The sequence below is a fragment of the Capra hircus genome, chromosome 1, assembly GCF_001704415.2.
Source record: "Capra hircus breed San Clemente chromosome 1, ASM170441v1, whole genome shotgun sequence".
Lineage (NCBI taxonomy): Eukaryota > Metazoa > Chordata > Mammalia > Artiodactyla > Bovidae > Capra > Capra hircus.
This window is the reverse complement of record NC_030808.1, coordinates 19,215,816-19,234,573: the sequence shown is the minus strand read 5'-3', so window position 1 is coordinate 19,234,573 and position 18,758 is coordinate 19,215,816. Positions and strand designations below refer to the sequence as shown.

Sequence of the window (18,758 nt, the reverse complement as noted above, 5' to 3'; positions counted from 1 at the left end):
TAATTCATCCATTTAGAATATTGATGAAACATTTAGCCAGGAGCTGCTAACACACACACACACACATACACACACACAAACATACATATACACACAGCATTATTTTCTATATACCTATATGAAACCTAGTTTCATTTTCTGGTTTCTGTGTTCCCAGATGGTCCTCTTTCTAAGCCTAATGCTAGTTCTTGTCCTATGGCAATTTCCAATGAACTGACCATTTGCTTACATAAAAGTTGATGAATTTGATATATTAATTACAGAAAAGTCTGAGTGCAGTTGCTTAAAACATATTCATTGTACTTTGTTTGAGTTTTTTGATTCCTACTAACTACTGGAAAAAATCCATTTATGTGCAATTTAAAGAGGACTGTCTCTTTTTCAGAGCTACTAACTAACTTTTTATAGCATCTGTTGGAGCCATGAGGCAGAAGTGATAACAGACATGAGAGGGCATACTTCATAACTGCCTTGAAAATTAGAGGGAAAATTTCTCTGTGATCTAAGTGAAAAATCTTCCCCCATTACTAAGGAAATAATTGGAGCATAAATAGCCTCTACATGTGGAATATTCATGTCCATATAAATGTGTATTCAACTAGTTTAACTTGAAAAATCTAACCTGACTATAAGTTTTACTCTCCGAATTTTTATTGAAATACTCTCAATTAGATATTATCTGTCAAAAATGGCAATAAAAATATTGGCTTAATACAATTTAGGCACTGTTGTAAGTATTTTATACCTAAGAATATAATATAGAAACCAAACGATACCTAGTAAAGTATTCTAAGTATGTTGTGCTGAGTAATTTGATGCATCAAAAATAATATTTTAAAGTTTTCATCTTTAAAACTGAATTTTTATTGTTGTTAAACAATCCTAATTTGGGGGAATAACTGTTGATTAATTGTGTGTGCTGTGTGTGTGCTCACTCACTCAGTCCTGTGCGACTCTTTGTGACCCTGAGCACTGTAGCCTGCCAGGCTCTTCTGTCCATGGGATTTCCCGGGCAAGGATACTGGAGTAGGTTGCCGTTTCCTTCTTCAGGGGATCTTTCTGATCCAGGGATCGAACCCACTTCTTCATCTCCTGCACTTGCAGGCAGATTCTTTAACACTGAGCCCTTTAATTTAAAAACGAAACTCTAGTTTCTAAGCTGAAATCAGTGTCAGTTCAGAGGACATGGCTATCCTTTGTTGCTAATCTTTTCTGCTCTAAAACCATGCCCATTTCTGTAACTAAAGACACTTCTCTTTAAAAAGAACAATTGCTACAAGATGGGGTTCTTAAAGTGGAGTGAATTGCATACTCCATGCGTGATTGCTGCCATGTCTTAAGCAAGAGACATTAAAAGAAATAAATGCCAGGTGGTCTCATTAGGACATTTGGACTTACACTTTTGAACCTTTGGCACCCACGTGACAAAGAGGCTCATTACTTTGATGTTGTTTCAACATGAGAAAATCCACAGTTTTATTGTTTGCAAATGTTAGCCTCTTCCCCAAATACTCATTTTCTCTAATTATGGAGAATTCTTCCACAGTATAATAATCCTTTTATATATTGCAAATTAAAATTTAGTGTTTTTAGGATAATGCCGCTGAACAGTATAGTAGTGGAGAAATTTTGAAAGGCTCTTTTTAATTTTTTCCCCTGAATCAAGACTTTGGCTACAGAGAATTTAGAACATTTGGTTAGGAGAAAGTTATTAGTAGTAATGTGTATGTGCATGCTAAGTTGCTTCAGTTGTGTCCAACTCTTTGTGACACTATGGAATATAACCCTCCAGGCTCCTCTGTCCACGGGATTCTCCAGGCAACAATACTAGAGTGGGTTGCCATGCCCTCCTCCAAGGGATCTTCCTGACCCGAGGATTGAACTTGTGTCTCTTACCTCTCCTGCATTGGCAGGCAGATTCTTTACCACTAGTGCCACCTGGGAAGCCCTAATAGTTATGTATACTCATCCTTTGTTCATATAGTGCTTTTTAGGATAAATTGGTAGTTTACCTTTACTAAATATATTTATTTCCAAGGATATACTTTCACTGAGGGTTTTGATTCCAGTTATCTGAAAAATATACAAGGTATAGATGGTATTTTCATTAATTTATATTAAAATAGTCTATAAAATGTTTCTTAAATATTTTATTTTAAAAGGACACATTGTAAGACAACTTATGGACTGGGAGAAAATATTGCAAATAATGCAATCTACAAGGGGTTAATTTCTAAAATATACAAACAGCTCGTACAATTCAATATCAAAAAACAAGCAACCCAATAAAAAAATGGGCAGAAGCCCTAACTAGACATTTTTCTGAAGACTTATAGATGGCCAATGGGCACATGACAAGATGCTCAGCATTGCTAATTATTGTGGTTGTTTAGTCATTGTGTCTGACTTTTGTAGCCCCATGTAGTGTAGCTTGCTAGGCTTCTCTGTCCTTGGGTTTTCCCAATCAAGAATACTGGAGTGGGTTTCCATTTCCCTCTCCAGGCGGCTTTCTTGACCCAGGGACTGACCCTGCATTTCTTGCACTGGCAGGTGATTTTTTACCACCAAGCCACCAGGGAAGTCCCTCACTATTTATCAGAGAAATCAAATCAAAACTACAATGAGGTATCACCTCATTCTAGTCAGAAGGGCCATCATCAAGAAGTCTACAAATAATTAATCCTGGAGAGGATATAGAGAAAAGAGAAGCTTCCTACATTATTGATGAGAATATAAATTGGTACAGTCAGTATGAAGAACAGTATGGAGGTTCCTTAAAATATAAAAATAGATTTATCATATGATCCAACTATCCCACTGCTGGGAATATAGCCATAAAACATGAAAGCTCAAAGATGGAAAGTTATATGTACCCTGATTTAAATAACAGCACTATTTACAATAGCCAAGACTTGGAAGCACAGTAATTGTCCATTAATGGAAGAAAGGATAAAGAAGTGGTATATGTATATAATGGAATGTTACATAAAATATTGACATATGAAGCAACATGGATGCCCCTAGAGATTATTATACTAAATGCAATAAATTAAATAGAGTAACACAAATGCTGTCTGATATTACTTATATGCGGAATCTAAAATGTGGTACAAATGAACTTATTTACAAAATATAAATAGACTTACAAACATAGAAGATAGGCATATGGTTTCCAAAGGTGGGGGGAGAATAAATGAGGAGTTTGGGATGAACATATACACATAACTGTGCATAAAATAGATCAACAACAAGGACCTACTGTATCACTTAGGGAACTCTATTCAGTATCTTGTAATAACCTGTAATGGAAAAGAATCTGAAAAAGAATATATATGTATAACTGATCACTTTGCTGTACACTTGAAACTAACACAGAACTGTAAATCACACTATTACTTGCTCAGTTACCCTGTTGTGTCTGACTCTCTGTGACCCCATGGACTGCAGCGTGCCGGGCCTCCCTGTCCATCACTGTCTCCTGCAGTTTGCCCAAGTTCATGTTCCTTACTTCAGTAATGCCACCCAGCCATTGCATCCTTGATACACTCTTCTCCTTCTGCCCACAATCTTTCCCAGCATCAGGGACTTTCCCAGTGAGTTGGCTGTGCTCATTAGATGACCAAAATACTGGAGCTTCAGCTTCAGCCTCTGTCCTTCCAGTGTTGGATCTCCCTTAAGATTGACTGGTTTGATCTCCTTCTGTCCAAGGGATTTTCATGAGTCTTCTTGGCACCACAGTTCAAAGGTGCCAATTCTTTGGCATTCTGCCTTCTTTATGGTCCAGCTCTCACAACCATAAGCAACCACTGGGAAGACCACAGTCTTGATTATATGGACCCTTGTCAGCAGAGTAATGTCTCTGCTTTTCAACACACTGTCTAAATTTGTCAATCACACTATACATCGTTTTTTAAAAAATCATAAAATAGTTCACATTGTAAATGGATAACTGGTGAGCGTTTGAAGCAAAAGCAAATTTTAAGTGATTTTTGGGGAGGTTTAGCCTAGGTGAATAAATATATAGCTGGTAAAACTTTAAATAAATGCAAAATTTTAAGCATAGGACTCCTTTTTTCCATCATAAAAGTAAATGTCAAGGGATAGATAATTTGCTTTCTAAGGAACTTCTTTTCTGCCCCCCACAAAATAGATGGATCAGCATACACTGAAGAAAACAATTTCCTCTGTATTCCAACAAATATTTAGTATGTGGCTAAAAATCGTTTTGGGGGCTTCCCAGGTGGCTCAGTGGAAAAGAATTCGCCTGCCAATGCGAGGAGACACAGGAGACTCAGTTTTAGTCCCTGGCTCAGGAAGATCCCCTGGAGGAGGAAATGGCAACCCACTCCAGTATTCTTGCCTGGGAAATGCTATGGACAGAGGAGCCTGGCAGGCTATAGTCCATGGGTTGCAAAGAGTCAGACTTGACTGAGCATGCACACAAAGGTTGTTTCTACTGAAATTTTTTAAAATGTGAGATTACAAATGCTACCTTTCTGATTAGGACAAGAACAGGGATTTTGGTATCCAAGTTTTTTTAAATTGTATTCTAATTAGAACAGATTTTATCTAGGACAGATTTATTTTTCTTTCTGGAATACAAACATGTGATCTAAAATTTTACATTATCTTCTAACTTCACCTTTCTCTCCTAAAGGACCCTCTCATCTCTTCATGACACAGGTAGCTTCCAAATGATTATTTATCCATAAGAATCTTACAAAGTTCTGTACTGTTTTACCATTAAGTATTTACACATGTGTTTCCCTAGTGGCTCAGCTGGTAAAGAATCTGCCTGCAGTGTCTGAGACATTTGATCCCTGGGTTTAATTCCTGGATTGGGAAGATCCCCTGAAGAAGGGATGGCAAATCGCTACAGTATTTTGGCCTGGAGAATTCCATGGACTGTATGTGTCCCAGAGAGTTAGACACAACTGAGTGGCTTTCACTATCACTATTTACACATCAAGCCTATTCTAAAACCTATGGTGGGGAAGCACTTTTAATAATATGTATCTGGTGGTCTACAGTCCATGGGTTAGCAGAGATTCAGACACAACTAATTGACTGATCACACACGCACACATTAAAGTTACACAGAGATAAGCATTGTAATCTTTTTCATTTCCTTATTTTTTTTCTCATTATTTAATGAGTGCCTTCCATTATTAGGAAGATTTTAGATTTAATTGGTAGAAGCATATTTTGGCATTAAAGGGAAAAAAAAAGGTAGCTGTTTTATGATGACTGTGATGTCATTCCAAAAGCAAGTACATTAAACATCTTTATTTCAAGTAGCTATACGTTCTTTCTATTTGAGGACTAAACTTCACAAATTCTTCTAGTGGACAAAATAGTATGTCTCCGGTATGATTACTCATCACTTAATGTGTCATATTTCATTTTAATTTCAATTACTGCAGGGATTTTTAAGGGGACTTCCCCGGTGGCTCAGACAGTAAAGCTTCTGCCCACAATGTGGAAAATCAAAATGCCCTTAGGGTTCTAATATTTAAACATGTTTAAACTATACTACTGGAGAAGGCAATGGCACCCCACTCCAGTACTCTTGCCTGGAAAACGCCATGGACAAAGGAGCCTGGTAGGCTGCAGTCCATGGGGTCATGAAGAGTTGGACATGACTGAGCAACTTCACTTTCACTTTTCACTTTCATGCATTAGAGAAGGAAATGGCAACCCACTTCAGTGTTCTTGCCTGGAGAATGCCAGGGACAGAGGAGCCTGGTGGGCTGCCATCTATGGGGTCGCACAGAGTCGGACACGACTGAAGTCACTTAGCAGCAGCAGCTTTCTTCACTAGTCTAACATTTTGATTGTTTGACTTGAATCTTTTTCATGTTGAAAGTCAACTCAAATGCAATATGTTAAAGATATAAAAGTAAACTTGCATTAAGTGAAATTATATGTGTGTATATTAATTTTTTAATGCCATAAAACAATATAGCTTTATTCATTCTGTAGTAACCTTTAAAATGCATTCTTTAATTAAAAATAGAAAATTTTAAACATGCTGATTAAAATGCTTAGCACCTTAAAATCTTAAAATGTCTAAATACTTGACACAATACTTTAATAACATTCAAGATGTTTTATATATTTTAAGTTGCAGTGTGTGCATGTGAGTGTGCACATATGAGTTTAGTTGTTCTAATTTTTGCAACCCTATGGACTGTAGCTAGGCTCCTCTGTCCATGGAATTTTCCCAGGGAAGAATATTGGGGTGAGTTGGCAATTCCTGCTCCAAGGGATCTCCCAACATAGAGATCCAACCCATGTCTCTCCTGTCTTCTGAATTGTCAGGCAGATTCTTATGACTGTACCACTGGGAAGCCTCTAAGTTACCATAACTCTTCTCAGATTAGCCATTATTAAAAAGTAGCCTTTGTATTGGTTTCTCTTTTACACTTTGGTATGGAATTTTCACTACTGATAAGTGTTTTACTATTTTAATTTGATTTCTCTGTTAAAAAACCTGAGTTTCTTAATGATATGATCATCACACGTAAATTTAGCTTACCTACAATTGTTAAACACTAAATTATAATGAAAAATTAGAAAAACTCAAAATGTTGGACATTGAAGTCTTACTGAAATAAATTATGGTATCATGAAAATATTAATAATGTTGTCTGTCGTGTTCCTTAACTTTTTGACAGTTGATAGATGAAAAAAAATTAAATGTCTTTGAAAATTTCTTCAAAGGACAGTGCATTTATAGTCATTGATGTGTACCCTTTGTATAAACGTAACTTTTCTTTCAACTTTTAAATTAGATCTCTTTGTGATACTCTAAATGACATATGAATATAGAGTAAGTGCTTACTATGCTAGTCTCTTTTGATTGTTACCTTAGTGTCATCCTAAAGAGCTAATTGGGTTTCTCTGGTGGCCCTCAGTTCAGTTCAGTCACTCAGTGGTGCCCAACTCTTTTCAACACCACGGACTGCAGCACGCCAGGCTTCCCTGTCCATCATCAACTCCTGGAATTTAGTCAAACTCAGGTCCATTGAGTTGATGATGCCATCCTACCATCTCATCCACTGTCTTCCCCTTCTCCTCCCGCCTTCAATCTTTCCCAGGATGAGGGTCTTTTCAAAAGAGTCAGTTCTTCGAATCAGGTGGCCAAAGTATGGGAATTTCAGCTTCAGCATCAGTCCTTCCAATGAATATTCAGGACTAATTTCCTTTAGGATGGACTGGTTAGATCTCCTTGCAGTCCAAGGGACTCTCAAGAGTCTTCTCCAACACCACAGTTTAGAGGCATCAATTTTTCGGTGCTCTAGTGGTGAAGAACGTGCCTGACAGTGCAGGAGACACAAGAGAAGTGGGTTCAATTCGTAGGTTGGGAAGATCCCCTGGGGGAGGGCCCAACAATCCACTCCAGTGTTCTTGACTGGATAATCTCATGGACAGAGGAGCCTGGTGGGCTATAGTCCATGCGGGTCACGAAAGAGTCAGACATGAATAAGCCACTAAGCAACAACAACAAATTTCTAAATATTCTATCATCTGCTCATCAGCATTTATTCATTGTTGTTGAAGTGTTAAAGGATTTTGAGAAGATCATTATTTGACAAAGTACACCCACTGGCAGATTTATCTGTGTTCATAGAACATAATTTTTTTTGATGGAGCTCTTTCGTTTGTCTAATTTATTGAGCAACTATCATGTGTCAGTTACTTTCCTGAGAGCTGGCAGTTCATGTCTTCCACATTGAAGGTGGATTCTTTACTGTGTGAGCCACCGGGGAAGTTTTCTAAATAATATTTATTTAAGAATTCCAAGATTTTGAAATAAAGTATTACTATACCCCTACGATCAAACTTTTATTGAAAGCTTTTTCTAGTTATTATGAAATAATATTGCTCATGCATTTGCTTGGTATCCTGGATAGTGAAGATTAACTAAAATGGTGAGAAAAACAAAATAGAAGACAACATGGAATAGCAACCTGGAGAGAGTTGGAGTGACATTAAATGCATTCTTCTTAGAAGCAAGAAGAATCGAATCCAGCATTTGCCTCAAGATTCAGATAATTCTAAAACATTTAACTTTTTAAATAGAGGAAGCTGTTCCAATTAAGTAAATTATAATTTGTATGGGAGGACCTGATTATAGGAAAAAGTTTGCTTTTTAAAAAAGCTATAAATTCTCCCAAGGAAAAATTATATTAAAGTATACAGTATGCTTTTTTGAAGGGTATATAGTGTCAAAGGTTATATAGGTTGACAATCCTGATCAACCACTTGAGAAAAGGTAATCTTACTTTTTGTTAAAGTGACTATAAATAAAAAATAATTATGATTATGTAAGTAGACTAATTAAAGCACAAAAAGTCCCTTAATTAATGTACATCTGATGAAGAAATATAATGGTAGATATGAAAAACAGCTTTAATTTCAAACCCTGCTGCAACCACAACGTACTTTGTTCTCAAACAATCTGATGACTATAAATTGATATTGTGAAATGACATAGTGTTTTTGATCAAGTATCATCCTTTCTGCTGGAGAAGGAAATGGCAACCCACTCCAGTATTTTTGCCTGGAGAATTCCATGGACAGAGGAGACTGGTGACTTATAATCCATGGGGTAGCAAAGAGTTGGACAAGGCTGAGTGACTGAGTAGGCACACATCCTTTCTGCTAATCCAGAACCTAATGCCAATATTCATATGCTTTCACTTCTCAAGTGAACCTGCATAGAAATTTTGACTCTTCTCAAGATCCAAATATTTGAAGTTACTAAAGGCAATGGCACCTCACTCCAGTACTCTTGCCTGGAAAAACCCATGGACGGAGAAGCCTAGTAGGCTGCAGTCCATGGGATTGCTAAGAGTCAGACATGACTGAGTGACTTCACTTTCACACATTGGAGAAGGAAATGGCAGCCCATTCCAGTGTTCTTGCCTGGAGAATCCCAGGAACAGGGAAGCCTGGTGGGCTGCCGTCTATGGGGTTGCACAGAGTCAGACACGACTGAAGTGACTTGGCGGCAGCAACCAGTACCAAAGTATTGATGTTATATACGTATATTTTATGCATGTAACATGTTATGACTGCCTGTAGTAGAACATAGGGGTCCGTGAGGTAATATTGATCTTCAAATAAATTTGACTGTTATTTTTACCAGCAAAATGAGTGTATGTGCGGAAAGAAGAGAACTGCACTTCAGGACAAGCAATGTTTGGTAAACTATAGGCAGGTCTGGAGAACAGAGGAGAGGGGCTTGCTTTTGTAGAAGAAAGGGGTAGATTGAGGAGGCTGTGGTGGTTCTTCATTGGCTGTAGGGGGGGGGCCAGTTTGCTGTTCTGGGTCAGGAAATCTTTCTTCCTGCTGGGATCTGCAGGCTGGAGTGAGTTATATGCATGGCAGCACCCTTTTCAGGGCTTCCAGGCTCCAATTTGAATGAAGTTTGTTTATTTTCACAGTGCATGTGCATGCGTGCTCAGCTGCTCAGTCATATCCAATTCTTTGCAACCCCATGGACTAAAGCTCATCAGGCTTCTCTGTGGAATTTTCCAGGCAAGCCTACTGGAGTGGGTTGCCATTTCCTTCTCCAGGAGATCTTCCCAATCCAGGGATCGAACCCACGTCTGTTGTGTATCCTTCATTAGCAGGTGGACTCTTTACCACTAGCACCCCCTGGGAAGCCCTTCACAGTACATAAATATTTCCAAACTGCTACTAGAGTTCTTAGATTTTAATTTCTTTGAAATTTATATAGTGGCTTATGCTCTTGATTTCTGTCGCAGTCTTTCTTTGATTTTAGTATCAACATATCATTGAAATGACCATTTCAAATGATGTAACCATAAGATCAACACAATTCAGAGTTCCCATTAGAAATTAGCTTTCCACCAAAGAAGAAAGGATGTTGGTTCATGATTTTCCCCCACTAATTTCTATTTTAAAAGAAGAGACATTTTCCCAAGGAAAGAAAATTTCCAATAAATGATATTAACTTAAAAGTTGAAATTAGAATAAACTGCAAGTATCAGAAATCAAACTAATTTGGCAAAAAACTCATCTTTTCTCATAGACATATCATTAAGTCATTGTGTCTAATGTACCATAGGCTTGAAATTAGGCCAAGCAGAGATGCCTCTGGTACAGTTTTCAAATGTAGAACACTTCTACTTTAGATTTCTATTGGATTTGTGTAATGACACATCTTATTTCCCTCTTTTTAAATGCCATATTTTCATTAGAATTTTCAAGTTTCTGATAACTCCTGTAGCAAAGAAATCTGATTCACCTTCCTTAATCCAAAGTTTACCAAATTTATTTGCTGAGGGAATGCTTTTTTCGTATCAGACCAGTTAACATCTTCTGGAACTAATGTCTCACAGAACAAATGATACTAAAATACCTGAGCATTTTAGGTGCTGCTGGAATAAAATCCATATCCGATTAACAAAGAGGTTTTCAGTTTTGTAAAACTCAGTGACCAGCTTGGTACTGGCCCAGGAACCTGTTGGACACTTCTGAATTATTGATCTTTTAGAAGTCAGCAGTGATTAGTAATTGACTATTCAGGTGGTGCTAATGGTAAAGAAGCTGCCTGCTAATGCAGGGGACTAAGAGACACGGGTTTGACCCCTGGGTCCAGAAGATGCACTGGAGAAGGAAATGACAACCCACTCCAGTATTCTTGCCTGGAGAATCCCATGGACAGAGTATTCTGGTGGGCTAAGGTCCATAGCATCACAAAGAGTCAGCCATGACTGAAGTGACTTAGCACATTTTGAGAACAACAGACTCAATATATTTAGAAATCCAACATCTTTGGAATTTGACAGTACCACTTTGGAGTGGGCAACTAAAATACATATTTCATGTTTTGGAGTCTAAGAAAATATACTGAATTTAGGGACAGAATTGTATTGAGCAATTCTTAATGGAACTGACCTTCCATGTGAGAAGGATTAGTACTTACTTGCAGCACATAATTTTCTGGGAGCTCCAAGGCTCTTCAAGCCCAAATTTACTTGTTCACATTCTGTCACTCAGTGAAATTCCAGCTGTGGAGCTCTTTCACTTCTCACTTGAATTAGACAATCAAAGCGATTGGGGCATTTTCTTCCCCATGACTTTGCTTAGGCTTTTTCTCTTCCCTATAATGCCTTTGGTCCTTTATGCCTCAGCCTCCACTCATCAGAATTCTCTGCTGTCTTCAAACTTCCTTGCCTATTACCTTTCCCCATTTTCTTCTTGATGGAAAACTATTTGTCCAAGCCTCTATGAGGTCATCCCAATGATTCTTTTCTTCCTTTGTCCCAAGGATTTTGCTTGCCTCTTTGTTATAACACATTCTATGAAATACTGTTACTGAGAAATGTGTAATAGTCAACCAACATTGATAAGGCACTTTTAGTAATCAGAGAGCATGTTTTACTTATGAAAAAGAATGTCTTGCACAGAGTAGTTACTCAAAATTGGGTGACATGACAACCTCAAAACTGGCCTTGATAATCTTTTTTTACATTAGGAAAGTCACATGAAAACTCAGATTGAAAATCACCTTCTGAGTTTCTGTTTATAAGTCTTTTACTGAAATACACAGGTCGGTTCACATGTGAACAGGTATTTCTTTCTTGAGGACCCAAGCATTTTTTGTATATTTTCTTAATTCACTCAGTAGGTCACTTAATTCTGGACCTTTTACAGCTGGTTGAAATTTTTTAATAAAATGAAAAGGTAATATGATACACACAACTATATAGTCAAATTTTGTTTTTTTATTCCCTCCAGATGTGGTTCTTCACTCATTTCTTTTAGTGGTTAGAAATTGTTCTTTTCTTAGGGAATTCTCTGGTAGTGCAGTGGTTAGGACTGTAGATTTTTTCACTGCCGAGGGCCTGGGTTCAATCCCTGGTTGGGGAATAAGATCCCATAAGCTGTGTGGTGCAGCCAAAACCAATACTCTCTTCTTTTTAACTTTTTACTTTTAAATAATTTCAGACTTACAAAACTGCTTGAAAAATATTGCAGAATTTCCTTATAATTTCCTACCAGTTTCCCAAATGTTAACATCTGACATAATCAGGATACAATTAGTAATACTAGAAAATTAGCACTGAAGCAATTCTGTTACATGCTCTATAGGCTTAGTCATGTTTCTTTAGTTGTTTCACTCAGGTTGTTTTTCGTGGTTCAGGGTCTGATCTTTAAATCACCTTGCTCTCCTCCAATCTGACATATCCTCAGTCTTTCTTTACGCGTTAACATCATGATCTTAAAACATTCTGCACCAGTGGTTTTTCAGAATGTGAATTTCAGGTTGTCTGATATGTAAGCAGTGACTATATCCTTTGAGAAATATATTCATAGTCTTTTCTGAGGATTATTTGAGTGGAAAACATTTGTTTCTCCAAATGCTTTGCTGAATCATAGACTTATTTTCCATGGTATAAGAATGAATATTTTAGAGATTTTTTTTTTTAAAGGCAGAAAAGTCTTATTTTTCTTCTTTGCAGGTGAATTTTCCTGTATAATTCCTTTGAAACACTTATATGTTTGTTCAATATGAAAGTTTTTTTAAAGTCATACACATTATGCATTTTCTTTCTTAGTAATCAATAGGTAGATAGTATCAGACAAGTCAAGATATTGAAATGTAACTGTTTGAAGTGATCCATTCATTGTCCTGATTGGAAAATTTTAGGCTTGATTGATGTACCTCTTCAATGAATATCAAAGTCACACCTAAAATGTGCTGTTTTAAATTCATATGGCTAAATATTTTTGTAATACATGTCCCTCCTTCTTTTCTAATGTTCCCTACACTCTGGAAAACTTTTCCACCCTGCTTTTTGGGTAACTCCTCCACTCATTTTGACCAATCCCTGCATTGGCCAATTTACTCTAGCCTGGTTTCCCTCTGTACCACTTCACTGAAATTGCTCTTTTAAATATGGCAGATGACTTTCTAAAAGCTAAGTCTGCTGCTCATGTGCATCCTTTAACAATGTTGGCTACTCTCTTCTTTCATGAAATGTTTACCTTCTCATAATATCTGAGATACATTCTTTCTTGGCTCTCCCACTATGTCCCAGAATGCTTCCTCTTATTCTCTTCCGCTTACTTGCATTTACACAGAGGTATTCCATAGGTTTACTCTTTAATCATACGGTGCATATTCTCTGGACTGTCTCAAAGGCTCCCAGAACTTTATTTCTCCCCTTTGTGCAAGTGACACAATCTTTAATTTGGATATCCATCCTGATCGTAATTTCACATAGATACACCCAACTCAATTCATTCTCAAACAAAAGTCACTGATTTCCCTTTTAACATGAACTTCTTATGTCTTCTAACCTCCTACTAAACTTAGGCTGAGATTAAATCCACTCATTAAGTTCTCCCATCACATGTTGTCTGCTGCCTCCTAATCTATACTATTCTCTCTATCTAGATGGTTCTTCTCTCCTTTCATGTTTGTACAGACTTTTTTTCAGGTGCAGTTCAAACTCTACATCAGTGCTGCCTGCTTTATAAATTCAATAATAATTTAAGATTCTTGTGTTTATAATTAACTTTATTGTTTTATGTTTTATCATTAGTTTTAGACTTGTCAGTATTTCTTCATTGGAGTATAAATCCTTCAAGTGATATTTGTGGTCCTCATAAGGTAGCCCAGGGCCTTACTTATGTATAGATTTGTTGAACTGACTGGAAATGAATCACTCCTGGCTTCTTGTTGTAGTTTTGGTTATTTGTTTTGTTTAATTTTGTTTAGCCAGCCAGGCAAACAGCATGCTCCTCTCAGATATGATAATGTCACACTGTAACATGGAGGCATTAGTATTTCTTTTTCACTCATTCATTCATCCATAATAGGGACATAGAAAATTAGAGTGAAAGCAGCTAGAATTCCCTAGAAAACATCTCAATCACTCAGAGCAATATCTTGGGCAGTTACTAAATTAACATTCTTTTTATCAAACACAGTGTACTGAGGTGGGAAACACAATCACATACTTGCAGTTTACTCTTATTCCCTTAGTGGTCTGCAGATCAAAAAGGTATGTGTTCTGACATTTCATTTTTGAGACTTGATGCTATGTTTGTTTAATTTATCTAATTAGGACCTATTAGCACCTCAAATGGGTACTTTATAAAACAACACCACCACCAGTTGTTAGCCTAGGGACAAAAGAATAAATCCAAATTGAACACTTTTCAATGGTAAATCTGTAACATTTTGATGTCTTGAGAGCATTTGATAACAATTTAGTGTTCTTAGAAATAGTATACTAATTTGTGTATTGTTTCCAGATCTCTTAATAAATATTAAAAATAGTTCTTAAAAACATCATTGTTTGGATAAATATTTGTATGAATATGTATAAGTATAATCTTTTATAACATAAAACTACTTTTCAGGAGTTTGTGGCTGCTTTTGAGAAAGAAAACTCTTAATGTTGAGATCTGAAAAGTGAAGAGAATGAAATACAGAATATGGTAAGTGAATTACAGATAAACTATTTCAGCCTCATCTAATCTTATGCTCCATTGTGTAGTTATCATTTGTAAGCTGTATACATATAAATGCATACTTGTGGTAGTCACTGTTGCAATCAGTTGTGAAACATGACCACAGTTGAATCAAACTCGGTCTTCTCCTTTATATTTGTTTTGATAAACTTGATGTAACAGACACTTCGCTATCAAACATGACAGGAGATTTTTACTCTGTGTTTTAACTGGGGAGAATTCGAGATGGCTTGTAAGATTGGGACACTCATATTTGTGCTTTGGTAACTGTGGAGTTATATAAGATAACTTTTAGGGTCAAGATCTTACTTTACAAAAGAGCCAAGACTTTTCAATTTCTTAAAATTTGGTTATACTTGTTATTCAAACTATTCAACATTGACATGCAGCAGTTAAATAAATATATCCTGATGCTTAAAAGGCTTTTATAAAAGTAGTTTGCAAAAAGCAAGTTGGTTTTACTGAGTTTGTAGAATCTCTAGTGTTTTGGGTTATTCTCTTTTCTTGTTGTGTTTTATATAATGAATGAAGGGCCTTTTCTCATTCTATTCAGAAGGCATTCTGTGGGGCTTCCTAATGGATGAGTTATAGGGGCTTGAAAGAGCAAAGGAAAGATAGAGCAAGAGTGTTCCAGAGCCATTTCTGGACCATGAGTTGAGACATGCTGACGCTCTGTGCTCTGGTCAGTCCTCACCATCCCACCCCATCCAATGCCCAATGAATGTGTTCATGTTCATGGTGACAGTGGCATGAACTAGATTTTTCCTGGGATGGTTTCCTAGAAACTCTCAGTTGATCTCATTTTATTTAGTTAGGGTCATTCTTTTAGACTAGAATTTCTTAAATTGGGATCAAAGAGTAAGCTTTATATAAGATTATTAGCAATCCCTCTGAAATAATATACAGTATACTGTATGTATATTCTTTTTTCCTGTGGAGATGATTAATAGGTTTTTATCAATTTTTAAAAGGATCTTGATGACACAAAAAGTTTTTATCTAGCATGGTTCTATTAATTTAGAACAGATGTGATTAAAGAATTTGAAGGAAGTATAGAGATTTTATATACACATTTTTATTACTATTCCAGGTGGTGTTGGCTGTAAGTTTGTACCTTCATGAGTCATTTTAAATTATAAATATTTTTAGAGAAATAAAAACTATTCAAAAGAGTTTTGTTGGTGTTCTCCCTTTCGTCATTCTCCAAGTCCTGAACCAAATTTAAGTAGGTTTTCTTGCAAATAAAAAAAATATAAAACCCACTGAAGTTTGCTTTATAGTCACTTTACAAACCTTCACATAGGCTTTTAGTTATTCTATGACTGAATGTGTATTTTTTAAAAGACATCTATTATTTTTTGGCATATTCTTCCAGTATTGAACCCTGTTATATGAATATTGATCCCTATTGCCTCCAGAGTTCTGTTCTGTCTGTTTTGTTATTTTTGTTCACAGTTGTAAGTAGGAAAAGCAGTTCTGATCGGGTCACAATTTTTCTTCATTTTTGTTGGAAACTATGAAAAATACTTCTCTGCTTCCTGCACAGAATATCTACCCCTGGTAATGTGGACACTGCGTCACACTTCCGTTTGCACTCCTAAAGTTATTTAATCTTTGGTATTCTAGCAGTCAATTTTATTTTCACTGAACTCTGTTTGTTAGGAGATTCTCAGCTAGCCTGTATCTATATCAAATGATAACCGATTTTATCTTTTTCATAAAATATGCAAGTTATAAAGGTATAGTACAGATATTTTGATTTTTTTTTTTTTGATGGAAGGGAGGAGAGAGGTTATCCTGGTATCTGATGAGCCCAGGAAGGCCTCCCATGCCAGTCCACATCTCCATTTGATGGTGAAATGTGCTTCCCACCTAGATGACATCTGAAGCCTTTTAGCTTTAGTCATTGCACCACAATTATTTTTTCTTCTCTTCATGAATCAATTTTCCAGAAGAAAAAGTTGAAATTTGATAAGATCAATGTAGAAAGCCAAAAGTTGCTCTGAGTTACGGTGTTATTTCTCAGCCAGATGCTTGTCTCCTCTGCCCAGCTGGAAAATTTCTGTGAGCAGGGATCTCTTTAGTGCCAAGAGGGATAAGCAGAATGGGATGAAAATATATCTGCTGTTACATGGATGACCCCACTCACACTGACTCTATCAGTGAGTTTTCCTTAGAGTCCTTGGAGGAATGCTTTGCCTAACCACCTAGCCCAACATTTAGGATTTACTTTTAAGATGGTCAGTTAATATTTCTTAGACATAAACTTTTGGCCAGAGTAACTGGAAACTTGAGTTTATTAAACTTTTACATACTTAAGTATGGTCTTCAGGGTATTTTAAACTCAGCCATTTGACTTCAGACCTTCTTTTTTACCCACCAAAATATACAGCATGAAATGTTTGAGAAGTAATTGGATATAGTATTTTTTTCAAGTCCTTCGTATCTTATTTTGTCCAGATAATAGAGAAAAATATACAGTATTCCAGTGATTAAATATACTAGACATAGCTCTAAGCTTGAATTTCTAGGAAAATTAAACAGAAGTGGTAATGATATAGAATTTAGATACCTAAATACCTAAGCTAATAATATATATATATATATGTGTATAAAGGTGTGAAAACCTAGCTTGAAAAACAAAAAATATGGATATGTAAATGACTTATGAGATATCATACTGTGGAACAGTAGGAAACTTTTTAAAAAATGATAGCACTATGCATGTTCTGACTTGAGAATTTTCCATAATGTATTTTGGGGGAAAAGAGAAATCAATCAAGTTTAGCATAAATATGTATGATAAAATCTCTCTTCTCACAGAAAAATAAACACTTATATCAATCATACTTTAGCACATATACATGTATACAAAATATAATTTTAGTCCATTTGGTTTACAAAAATAAGACAAGTCAGCATACATTTGTTCATGCAGTGAAAATGTCTTCAAATCACACACAGACTAGTAGCTATATTAGGGGAACAGAATGATCAGTTCAGTTCAGTTCAGTCACTCAGTCGTGTCTGTCTCTTTGCTACCCCATGGACTGCAGATCTCCAGGCTTCCCTATCCATCACCAATTCCCTGAGCTTGCTCAAACTCATGTCCATCGAGTTGATGATGCCGTCAAACCATTTCATCCTCTGTTGTCCCCTTCTCCTGCCTTCAGTCGTCTCCAGCATCATGGTCTTTTCCAATAAGTCAGTGCTTTGCATCAGGTAGTCAAAGTATTGGAGCTTCAGCTTCAGTATCAATCCTTCCAAAGAATATTCAGGACTGATTTCCTTTTGGATGGACTGGTTTGATCTTCTTACAGTCCAAGGGGCTCTCAAGAGTCTTCTCCAACATCACAGATCAAATGCATCAATTCTTTGGTGCTCAGCTTTCTTTATAGTCCAACTCTCACATTCATAAATGGCTACTGTAAAAAACCATAGCTTTGACTAGATGGACCTTTGTCGGCAAAGTAATGTCTTTGTTTTTTACTATGCTGTCTAGGTTGGTCATAACTTTTCTTCCAAGGAGTAAGCGTCTTTTAATTTCATGGCTGCAATCACCATCTGCAATGATTTTGGAGCCAAAAAAAAAAAAAAAATGCCTCTCACTGTTTCCACTGTTTCCCCATCTATTTGCCATGAAGTGATGGGACCAGATGCCATGATCTTAGTTTTCTGAATGTTGAGTTTTAAAACAACTTTTTCACTCTCCTCTTTCACTTTCATCAAGAGGCTCTTTAGTTCTTCTCTGCTTTCTGACATAAGGGTGGTGTTATCTGTGTATGTGAGGTTATTGATATTTCTCCTGCAGTCTTGATTCCAGCTTGTTCTTCATCCAGCCTGGTATTTCACATGATGTACTCCACATATAAGTTAAATAAGCAGGGTGACAATATACATGGAGAAAGGAAAGAAAGCCATCTTATTTTCTGCTTTACAGACTTCTATTTTACTAGATATTTTAACCTCAAGAAAGTATTACTTTTATATCTTAAAAGACTCAGGCATGATGTTTATTGAGCAATTTTTCAGGAGTTTGTTTTGCATTGCCTATTATTTGGTGGCATTCTGTTTAGCAATATTTATTTTTTTAACATAAATGAATGAAATAAGATTACATTTGTGCTATATTCTTAGATTATATAAAGTTTTATTCGGGTAAGAATCTATGTTATATTTTTCCCTTCATATTTCACAGCAATTAGGGTGACTCATTTTCTTTTTCTACTGCTGATTAG

At 36.3% G+C, this 18,758-nt stretch overlaps 1 long non-coding RNA gene across 3 annotated transcripts in view; it reads left to right on the top strand.

Moving 5' to 3' along the window:
- Positions 1–18,758, top strand: part of LOC102176916 — a 673,837-nt gene that overhangs the window by 417,393 nt on the left and 237,686 nt on the right. For all 3 annotated transcript variants that reach the window (XR_001918463.1, XR_001918465.1, XR_001918460.1), the window contains exon 4: positions 14,410–14,487. This is a non-coding gene — a long non-coding RNA (uncharacterized LOC102176916). The remainder of the gene's footprint in view (positions 1–14,409; positions 14,488–18,758) is intronic.